This window comes from Chinchilla lanigera, unplaced genomic scaffold (assembly GCF_000276665.1).
Source record: "Chinchilla lanigera isolate Chin_1 unplaced genomic scaffold, ChiLan1.0 scaffold00142, whole genome shotgun sequence".
Lineage (NCBI taxonomy): Eukaryota > Metazoa > Chordata > Mammalia > Rodentia > Chinchillidae > Chinchilla > Chinchilla lanigera.
In genome coordinates, this window is record NW_004955543.1 from 115,662 (window position 1) to 126,734 (window position 11,073).

General features: G+C 43.6%; 1 pseudogene; it reads right to left on the minus strand.

Moving 5' to 3' along the window:
* Window positions 1-281: 281 nt before the first annotated feature.
* On the minus strand, window positions 282-2,879 carry LOC102022018 (annotated as a pseudogene).
* Window positions 2,880-11,073: the final 8,194 nt, after the last annotated feature.

The window sequence follows — 11,073 nt, forward strand, 5'->3', positions numbered from 1 at the left end:
AGAAAAACTAAAAGAGCTAAAAGGTCCTGACTATGGCCCCAAAAGTAATATCTGTGGAGACTTAACTGATCTTAATATATCAAAAGATAAATTCTAGCCAGAAGTGGTGGGCTCACACCTGTAATCCCAGCACTTGGGAGGCTGAAACAAGAGGATCACTGTGAGTTTGAGGCCAGCCTGGGCTCATAAGTGAGTTCAAGGCCAGCCTGCACAACATAGTGAAACCCTGTCTCAAAAATTTAAAAAAAAAAAAATTCTGATTAACAAAGGTCTCACTTAATTTGGTCTTTTTTTTCCAGTCCACAGCATCTTCCAATTTATTGTTTTATTTACAAACAGGGTGAAGTCAACTGGGCAAATCAGGGGTTGGAGTCAGTCTGCATCATCCACTGTAGAGTAGTTTCTGGTTCAGTCTCCATTATTAAGGTTGCCTCTTCTATCCCCATCCTACCTCTTGGTAGTGGCCCCTGATTCCTCAGGGCAGTCTCACCTCCTGTTCCTGAGCCCTTTGATGAGGGCAGATGGATCCTGGGGAACAGGGTGGTTCAAGGGCTTGGGTGTCCTCAGTTTGTGTAAACCTGAATTCTGATCACACACATGATTTCCTTCTGTATCTTGGGGTCCTGATTATTAATGTTGGCATCAACCACCTGACCATCATCATATATAAAGAAGAATCATGTGCAGAAATGGTCAGATACAGGGCACGCTCAGATGTTCCCATGCTTCTGGATGTCCTTGGATATGATCACTTTACAGAGTGCTATATAGTTGAGATCATAACTCTGCAGGAACCTGGACTGAATGGATCAGGCTGGAGGATGGTGTTCATTGTATTGTATCTCTGGACCAGCTTGGAGGTCTGTATTGTATCTCTGGACCATCCTTGGAGGGCAACCTGTGCTGTCCTTTTCCTATTTCTGCAGTTCAGCTAGCATGCATTAAACAGCCCATCATGCAGGATTGAATTCCAGTTCTCAATGTAGAAGACATGGAAGGTGAAGGTGCTGCTATAGAGCTTCTTGGCAGTCTGAAACTGAGCCTTCTTGGCCAGAGGGCTGCTCAGTAAGAGGAATTGGTATGAGGTGTGCATGAACTTGAGCCTGCTGAGAAGTAGTTTGTCAATGTGTGACCTATTGCTGGAGATGATCTGCTGCAGAAGGTAATGGGCTAGGGTGTCCAGTTTGTCCATCTGCTTCTTGATTGTCGAGTATGAGCCCTGGGTCATCTCCCACATGGGCATCACACTATCCAAAGCTTTTTGAAGCTGCTCGTAATTCTACTTCTTAAGAGTTAAAGGCCAGAGTCTTGGGATCAGTGAGGTTTACCAAGTGGGGGCTAAGTCTCAAAGATGATGCTCTTTCTTGGGGACTCTAGAGCTGCCTTACACATGGCCACCAGCAGGTCCACAACCTCTGCACTGGTAGCCACATCCTTTGCAGCTCCAGACATGACCCCTAGGGTGTAGAAGAAGATGCACAGTTCCCAAGTACAGACAGCTGGCTTGAGTGTGGACTCATTCTGGAAGTCATGCTGCTCATCACACACTACACAGTACTCATTCAGCATTGGGATCCTCTGCTCTGCATACTTCATAATCTGGATGAGGAATCTGTACTCCAGGGTCCAGATGTTCTTGCAGTGACCACTGACCTGGATGCTGGGAATGTAGCCAAACACCTCTACTTTGGTGTTTTTCATGGTGCATGAGATGGAACAGTTTATGAGGCACTCAACTCAAAGCTCTGGTACACCCAGGTTTACCCTTCAGCATGGAGTCCTGGGTGAGAGGGAAACTGGGAGACTTGGGATGAATGAGAAGATGCTGATGCAGGCTTGAAACTTCTTGATGGTACCACTTGTCTTGAACCAGCTGTGCCATTTCTCCTCCTGGGTCTTCAAGAAATAATTGCTTAGGTGTTTCCATTGCTGGGATGTGAACATACCCAGGATCTTTTTCAACTGAAAACTCATCCCAAACCCTTCCTTATTCGATGGTTCTGGTCCATCAAGGTACTGGGAGAGAGAGAATCGCAGCCTCAATACAGTAGGTCCTGTCCAGAGGACATTCTAGGCTGTAGATACTTCTTCAATGAGGAAGTGGATGTTGATGTGGAGGTCAATGTCCCTGTCATTGATAGTTCCATATTCTCTGATGGAAACAGTTCTCACTGTATCTCTCCTTCATGGCTTCAAAGTCTGCATTGAACTGTGGCTGTTGCTTCAAGTCAGCTGCACCGCTCCCCTGAGCTCCATGTAGAAACTCCTCTGATTCATTATCTGCTTTGGAATCATCATCATTCCAGAACTGGCCTTTGATGCCCATTGTGTCATGGGTCACACACACTCCCAGAGCAGTATGAGGCAGCACTCCCCCATACCACCGGCTGAACCCAGGCCAATGAGATGGGCATTTAGGAGGCCACAAAGGGAGACAAAGAGGGGTGACCTCAGGAGCAACTGAAGATGTGCTGGGGATAGCAGGCTCTGCTGTGCTGTTGATAACAAGTCACTGTCCTCAAGAACAACTGAGAACCAGAACATGAAGATGTGGGGGCTGAGTATGTGAGACTTGAAAATAAACAGTCAAGTGCTGATCTGGAATATCACAGGAATAAAGAAAAAAGCACTAATGTCCAGCCTGGGTTATCTCAGGATGAATGGTAGGATGATAGCAGCGCAGACCGGAAACACCACTTTTTCAAAGTCTTTGTCACTGTTGACTTCAGTCAAGAAAAACTTAGCATCTCTTCAAGGGCTGTTGCTGCTTGGTTTCTGCTGGGTGACCCTAAGCCTTGTGTAGCTGCCAAAGAGGGGAATAGTGGCCCAGGATGCCCTGAGGGGAGAGGGGCCAGGCCAGTTTAACTTGATCTTAAAGTGTTGGGAATATGGCTCAGTGGCACAAGAGCTTGCCTGGCAAGCACAAAGTCCTGAGTTCAATTCCTGGTACCAAAAACAAAAACAAAAACAAAAACCATTCAACATCTAACCAACTACACATTAAATGTTTGGGCTGGGGATCTAGCTCAGTGGCACAGTGCCTACCTGGCAAGCACAAGGTCCTGAGTTTGATTCCCAGTACCAAAATTAAAAAAATAAAATAAAATAACTTGGTCTTAAATACTCAACAACAAAAGGACATAGCCATAAATATATATATACATATATATGTATATATATATATATATATATTTTTTTTTTTTTTTTTAAATAGGATAAACATAAAAAGGGGCTCCAATCACTGCCCCCTACAGGCAGTTTCTAGCTAAACCTGTAGACAGGTCTAAGCAAACTAGCTACAATTGCTATTCCAATCCCTTAAAAACTGTCTAGGCCAAGGATATAGCTCAGTGGCACAAGGTCCTGCCTGGCAAGCACAAGGTCCAGAGTTCGATTCCCAGTACTAAAAAAATTGTTTATTCTTGCCTACAGGCTGCCAAATTCCAAGTGATTTTGCACACAGGGCCCGCTGTAGAGGTCCCAAACTTCCACCAAGGCCCATCACAAACCCTTCCTACTGAGGACTTCCATCTTCTGCCCCGCAACAGTGACCCCACTCACCTTAAAGAAGCCAAATGGGTTGTCACCCATTCTCCCCAACAGCAGCTGGATAGATATCTCTTGGGGGAATGTAGGGACAGGGGTCTGTAGATGAGAAAATAAGATAGGGACCTCCTTAGGTCTTCTAGCTAATCCTGACTAGGAGTTAGAAAACAAATCTTACTAGAGAGATGCTCCTGAAAAGCAAGTCAAAGACAAGGATAGAAAGAGAAAACAGATTTAAAAGGCACCAAATAGCCTTGAGACTTACACCAAGAGATCAAAAAAAGAGCTGACAGGACACAGAAAGAAAGCCAGGTGCACAAACAATAAAGTTCCCCCATCTCCAATAAAATACAAGAAAAACAAAGGCAGGGGCTGACTGACTTTAAGGCAGGATATACTTACACATATGTACTAATATATACACTTGTATACATGTGTATTCACGCTAGAGTCACTATATTATTCACTCTAGGGTCAATAAGTACAATAGATATCCAATCGTCCCCTTGCTAACTCTAAGCTAAACAAAGATAAGCCACTCCTTTGCCAACTAGCCACTCACCTCAAAGATAAGGCCTTAAAAGATACATCAAGGACAAATAAACAAATAGACAACAAAAAGCTACACCAGGGGCTGGGGATTTAGCTCAGCGGCACAGTGCCTGCCTGGCAAGTACAAGGTTGTGAGTTCGATTCCCAGTACTGGAAACTACCCCCCCCCAAAAAAAAAAGCTACACCAAAAAATATGACATTAGGCAGAGGTGCCCCAAAGCCAATCCAGTCACGGCAAGTTCCAGGTGGAGGGGAAAGAGTCACTTACACCCCATAAAAACAGCTAAAAACAAAGGGCCCACAGGTCCTCCATCTTTCCAGAGCCCCCTACCCTGATTCTTCCGTCTCAGGGTAGCTGTTGTGATTTGTGTCTAGATGTCTACCCAAAGCCTCATGCAGTCATAGGGCTTTTTCAGAGGTGGCTGGATCTGGAGTGTGTGATGCTGGGATTAAGGGTGTATGACTATAAATCAGTCCACTGATTGGTTTGGCATAGTTCTGGCTAGGATTAAGGGTGTGAATGGTATACCCCTAGGGCAGGTAGCCTGCATACAATATAAAGGACAGAAAGAGCCTTGTCTTCTCTCCCTTGTTGCTGTTGCTGCCTTGTGGGCACCATGAACTGTTGCCCTCTGCCATGTACCACCCTGCCTTGGAGCCAGCTGATCATGGACTGAAACCTCCACAAACTGTGAGCTAAGTAAACCTTTCCCCCTTTAACTTCGGGTGTTGGGTATTTTGTCCCACCAACGAGAAAGTTAACTAATACAGTAGCTGTCTATCTTCTGCTTTCTCCCTTTTTTCCTTTTTGCAAATAAAATGTTTTCCTTTTTTTTTTTTCTTTTTTTTTTTTTGAGACAAGGTGTCACTATGCAGTTTAGGGTGACCTTGAACCCACTATGTAGCCCAGGCTGGCCTCAAACTCATGGCAATCCTCCTGTCTCAGCCTCCTGAGTGCTGGGATTATAGGCTTGTGCCACCATGCCCAGCAAAGTATGGAACACTTCACAAATTTGCATGTCATCCTTGTGCAGGGGCCATGCTAATCTTCTCTCTATTGTTCCAATTTTAGTATATGTGCTGCCAAAGCGAGCACTCTTTTTGTTAAATTTTGCCCTCTAATTTATTATTGGGACTAAGTTAGATCCTGGTGGCTGCTCAGACAACAGAGTAGTGGTGGTCATCCCACAGATTCAACGTCTTTCCTATACATTGTATGCAAACTACAATTACAGGGTTAACTTGGTCCTCTTTCCACTTTCTGTGGGTACTAAGATAATTTTTACTATTCCAGGTTACTTGAAAGTTAGTTGGCAGTCAGTCAAATTTCACACACAAAAAAAGACACTTTAAAAAATCCAACTGGCAACAGTCAAATTTGTTATAGTAAGTAGAATATAGTAGAAAATGGAGAAAACTTTAAGAATGAAGGTATACTTTGATGTGAAAGGATTTTGTATGGTAAGTTTTTGCCCTAGAGAGAAGCAAAACTGAAGGCTCAAGTATGCCTAGAAGTTTGTGAAAGATGCATAAACTTTATAGAAAGAAATATGTGGCTGGGTGTGGTGGTACATGCTTGTAATCCCAGCACTCAGGAGGCAGAGGCAGGAGGATTGCTGCAAACTCAAGGCCAGCCTGAGCTACATAGCAAGACCTTGTCTGAAAAAAAACAAGAAGGAAAGAGAGAAAGAGAGAGTGAGAGAGAGAGAGAGGAAAGAGAAAGAAAAGAAAGAAGAAAGAAAGAAAGAAAGAAAGAAAGAAAGAAAGAAAGAAAGAAAGAAAAAGAAAAGAAAGAAAGAGAAAGAAAGAAAAGAAAGAAAGGAAAGAAAAGATGTATGTTTGCTTTTTGGTTTGGTGGAGCCTAGGCTGTTCCTTCTAAAAGCTCCTATTGCTCAAAAAAGATTAAGGGCTCTGTGGCCCCAATGTTGAGATCCTCACTCACTCCTCCCCAGGTCCCAACTTTCCTCTTTGATCTATTTGGTACTTTCACGCAAAGGCTTTAACTCTCATTTCTGAAATTGGTACTGGACATGAGCTTTTTCTGCATGACTAACAAGGACACCTAGACTGTTCAATGACAAGACAGAGCTGCCTCCTTGAACAGTTCTGACCTGGTTTGTGGCACTCACTATTGTTGACTTCATGATCTATGTTTCCCAAGTGTACAGGTTTTCAAAGATGCAAAACTGAAGAAAAGCCGGGTATGGTGGTGCATGTCTGTAATCCAAGCACTTAGGAGGCTGATGCAGGAGAATCGTCATGAGTTCAAGGCCAGCCTGGGCTACATAAGCAAGTTCAAGGCCAGCCTGCACTACATGGCAAGACCCTGTCTCAACCCCCACCCCCAAAAAAACTAAAGAATATCTCTTCATACCAGTGACTTTCAGTCTAAAGTTATTTATGGTGATAAACTTTGAGGCTCAAGCATTAGGCTTTCCCTTACTTGTTTTCCAGCTACTTGTGGTACAATGTGCATGCCAATCTATCATGTGACAGTGAACATTGTTATGTGTATGTTATGTATCTGTTGCAACACTCAGAGATGCTCAAACACTGTGCAGTCCGGGCAGTGTCACACAAGATACATTCTTAGATGGCACTCTATTGAAGGATGAGAAATTTAAGTAGAAATTTCCTCATGTCATTTAATAATATCATCATGACTATTATGCTGAAATGTGATCTCAAGTTTTCTCAGTGAAGCTTTACAATTTTTATTTATTAACATTCTGCCAGGATTCAACTTCTAAGGCAACCATGATTGGTAAGGAAGTAACAGTCCCCTGGTCATGTTATATATCTCAAGATGCTTGATTTTAGGATCATAAGATTAAACCTACTGCTCCCACTACAATACTGGTATAACTGATCTCCTGGGTGTTCAACAACTGAGGCTTGGAGACCAAAGCTAGAAAGGTAACTGGGCTAAGAGGACAGCCAGTGTTTTGTCCTGGACCTCCAAGGTAGACAAGGACCCAGGCATGAGAGGACCTTTCTACATTATCCTACAACTTTGGTAAGTCACTCAACCTCCTGAACCAGGAGATTTTTGGATTCCAGAAGACAAGAGCCAACCAGTGTATGGTGTGCTAAAGGAAGGTCATCAGCCCTGCTTCCACAGAAAGACACATAGTCAAATGGGACCATGACCCATCCTGGTTCCTAACACTGACAGAGGAGCTGAGAGGCTCTGCCCATGGTTCCAAAAGTACTGCCTGAGGAGCCTTGACTGACCTTGATAGATAACAAGAGGTTAGTTTTGATTAACACAGCTCTCACTTTAACTTGGCCTTGAACACCCAGAAGAAAAGTACAGTATAACCAAAAACACATTGAAGTAATAGTAATATAGGCTCAACATGAAAAGGGGGCTCTAATCACTGACCCCTGCTGACAGTTTCTGGCTACACCTATAGACAGGTCTAGGAGATAGCTGGTTACCGTTGCCTAGTTACTATTGTTATTCCCATCTCTTAACAGCATCGGGATGTGACTCCTTCCCCAATCTGTCTTTTCATTGATTCTGATACTCATGCTTTGGTCATACATGCTTTAATATCTTGGTAAAGTTTGTTTGTTCTCATGCAGAGACTGCCAAACTCCCAGTGATCATGCAGGTAGAACCAAGGATAAAAGTGCCCAGGATCTATTGCCCCCATGCAAAGTCTGTCCAAGGGGCACATGCGCCATGCTTCATAAAACATGCTATAATTTTATCCCAGAGAGTCCTGACAGTGTAATTGCAGCTCTGTGGGAGATGGACACCAAGACCCAGGCAGTAAAACAAATGTCTCAGGACCCCATGCAGTGTTCATAAGATTCACGGAAGTCTACCATCCTGTCTTAAATTCTTCCCTTTATAGTGCCTGTCCTCTTTCTACTCCTCTGTGTATTATTGCCAAGCCTAATCAATCTGTTTTAAAGATTTCTCACCAACAGTATTGTACCCATTTCACAGGCAGTAGCCAAAGACCATATCAATACAATTCTTCTTCAGTGCAGCTGAAACTCCAACAATTTCTGCCCCTAATCAGCAGGAAGTAGTTCAGGAAAGATATGCTGCACATTTTCCCTATCTAGCCATGGAGTTCAGGATGAAGGAATCCAACCACCACCACCCTGATCAGAGACCCCTGTAAACCGCCCCCTCCAGCACAGCGCACCTGGGACTCAGAACACTCCCAGCCGCGCTACTGGCAGCAGCGGCGGCTCCCCGCGCTTCCCCAGCCTCGTCCTTGGGCAGCCTTGCCCGCTTGTGCTCTCTCAAGCTCTGATCTTGGCAGGGAGCCACAACCTCCTGTCACTGAACCCCTCCCCATGATCCTACGAAAGACCCCTGGCCGGGACAAGAGCAGCCAGTCTGATCTCTGGTGCCAGAGCGGCTCCTCTCAGGCTCATTCCGCAGTGAATCTGTCCTGTTGCTGTCTGCCTCTGCTTCTCCTTTTCCTTTTTCCTAGAACATAGTCTCTGTAGAAGAACTGGCGTACTTGAGGAATTCTGAAGAGATGGCAAAGAATAAATAATAAAATGGCAGATATCTGAAGCCTGACTTCAGGTGACCTGTGTAAAGTGGGACTTCAGTTCAGATGATGGCTCTGCTCAGGTCTATGGTAGAGCTATTGAGAAGTGTCTCGTTGTTAAGGCCAAAGCCCTGAGTAATCGCACCTCAGTTACTTTCGCATTTCATATGCTGCTACTGGTGCCATCATCTATCTAAAGGCAGACTGACCTTGATCTGCCTCACATACAATAGTCATAGCTTGACCCTTCTGCCCACTGTACTACTTACTTTCTGTGCCACTTACTACCTTTGCCCTTGAACTTCTTTCTCCCTGGACTTCAATAAAGTACTACTATTAATAATACCTATCTTGTAGTTGGTTTTCTTTTTCCCTGTGGTACTGGACCTTTTTTAGGCCCAATTTAGTAAAGTTAAGGCCTTCTACATCTCCAGCCTTTTCTTTAATTTTGAGACAGGGTCTTGCTAAATTGCCCAAGCTGGGCTCAAACTTGTGATCCTCCTGCTTCAGCCTCCCAGAGTGCTAGGATTACAGGTCTTGAACTACCATGCCCGGCTCTTGTAGGCTTTTTGTTGTTGTTGTTCAGGAGTTTTGAGACAAGTTCTCTCTGTGAAGTTCAGGCTGGCCTTGAATTCACAGCGATCCTCCTGTCTCAACCTTCCAAGTACTGGGATAACCGGTGCGTGCCACCATATCCAGATCTTACAGGGTTTTTATACAGATTAAATGAATTGATATATTTGTATTTGTTGAACAGAATAATGAACAAACAAATGAAAGTTCTTGGGACGATGGCAATGGCCTCTTTTTTCATCTCTCTGAATTTGTAGCTTCCCATCCAAGACTGCACAACCAAGCCAGCGGCATCTGACCACATCATACCCTATCTAACTGCCCCAAAGCCTTCAGGATACATGCTAAGCCTCAGGCTAATGATTTGCTTCCCCATCTCCTGATAACTGAGATGAGAAGCAGACTCAGTCTTATTTCCACCAGAAGATCCAGCAGTATTATAGGGGTTTTTTACTGCATGCATGTGGAACAGAGGAGGCGACATAACTGATAAGCTTCTAGCTTTCAAAGACAAATCCCCATGAATCACAGCATGTAAAAAATGGAGATATCTACTGAATGTTAATACCAATGCAACAAATCATTTTAAAATATGCTGAAATGGGATAGCAAATATGTCTAACAAATTATTTTAAAGGTACCATCTGTAGGAGACTGCAGTAGCTGAAATCCAGTCATCTTGTAAGACTCCTTTGTTAGAAATATATGTGAGCCAGGCTTGGTGGCACACACCTGTACTCCCAGCATTTAGAAGGCTGAGACAGAAGGACTGCCATGAGTTTGAAGCCAGCCTGGACTACATAGTGAACTCAAGGCCAGCCTGAACTGCACAGCGACACCCTGTCTCAAAACAAAAAAAACAAAAAAAAAAAAAAGAAAGGAAGAACATGTATATGCAGGTGTGGACACATCTGTAATCTCAGCATTTGGGAGACTGAGGCAGGAGGATCACCATGAGTTTGAGGCCCGGCTGGGTTACATAATGAGTTCAAGTCCACCCTGAACTACATAGCAAGACCCTGCCTCAAAAACAAAAACAATAAATAAATAAATAATTTTAAAAATAACATTTGTGTCTGGCATACACAATCCCAGCACTCAAGAGGCTGTAATCCCAGCACTCAAGAGGCTGAGGTAGGAGGATCACTGCTAGTTCAAGGCCAGACTGAACTACATACATAGGGAGACCCTGTCTCAAAAAACCGAAACCAACAACAAACAAAAAATATATAACATTTGTAAGGGTGCCCTGTATTTTGTCCCAATTGTGTGGATATTGTACAAAGAAGAGGGAGAGAATACCTTTTTGCACATGGTCATACACAAATTTTCTCAAAAGAACATAACATATGTTCAGTCATTTATCCAACATTACGGGATACACATGGTTTTGGGTTTTGGTTTGGTTTGGTTTTTTACAGTGGTAGGGATCATCAAGGCCTTGCAGGTGATAGGCAAGCACTCTGACACTGCACTACAGCCCCACTGCGACACACACCATTTAGTAACTATACTGACCTAAACATGTCCTGAGGCAAACTTTATTTTATTTATTTATTTATTTTTGATACGGGGTTTCACTCTGCAGCTCAGGCTGGCCTTAAACTCACTTTGTAGCCCACACTGGCCTCAAACTTGCAGTGATCCTCCTGCCTCAGCCTCTTGAGTGCTGGGATCACAGGGATATTCCACCACGCCCAGCAAAAAAGGCAAACTTTAAAAATCTAGAACCACAGTCTCAAAGCTTTAGGAAATAAAAATCTGTTGGACTGAGAAAAAAAGTCTAGGATATGCAGAGAGGATAAAATGACCCTCTTCAGTAATTTATTTAAAAGCATTACAAGCATTACAGAAAGTGCAAATATCTTTTTTTTTTTTTTT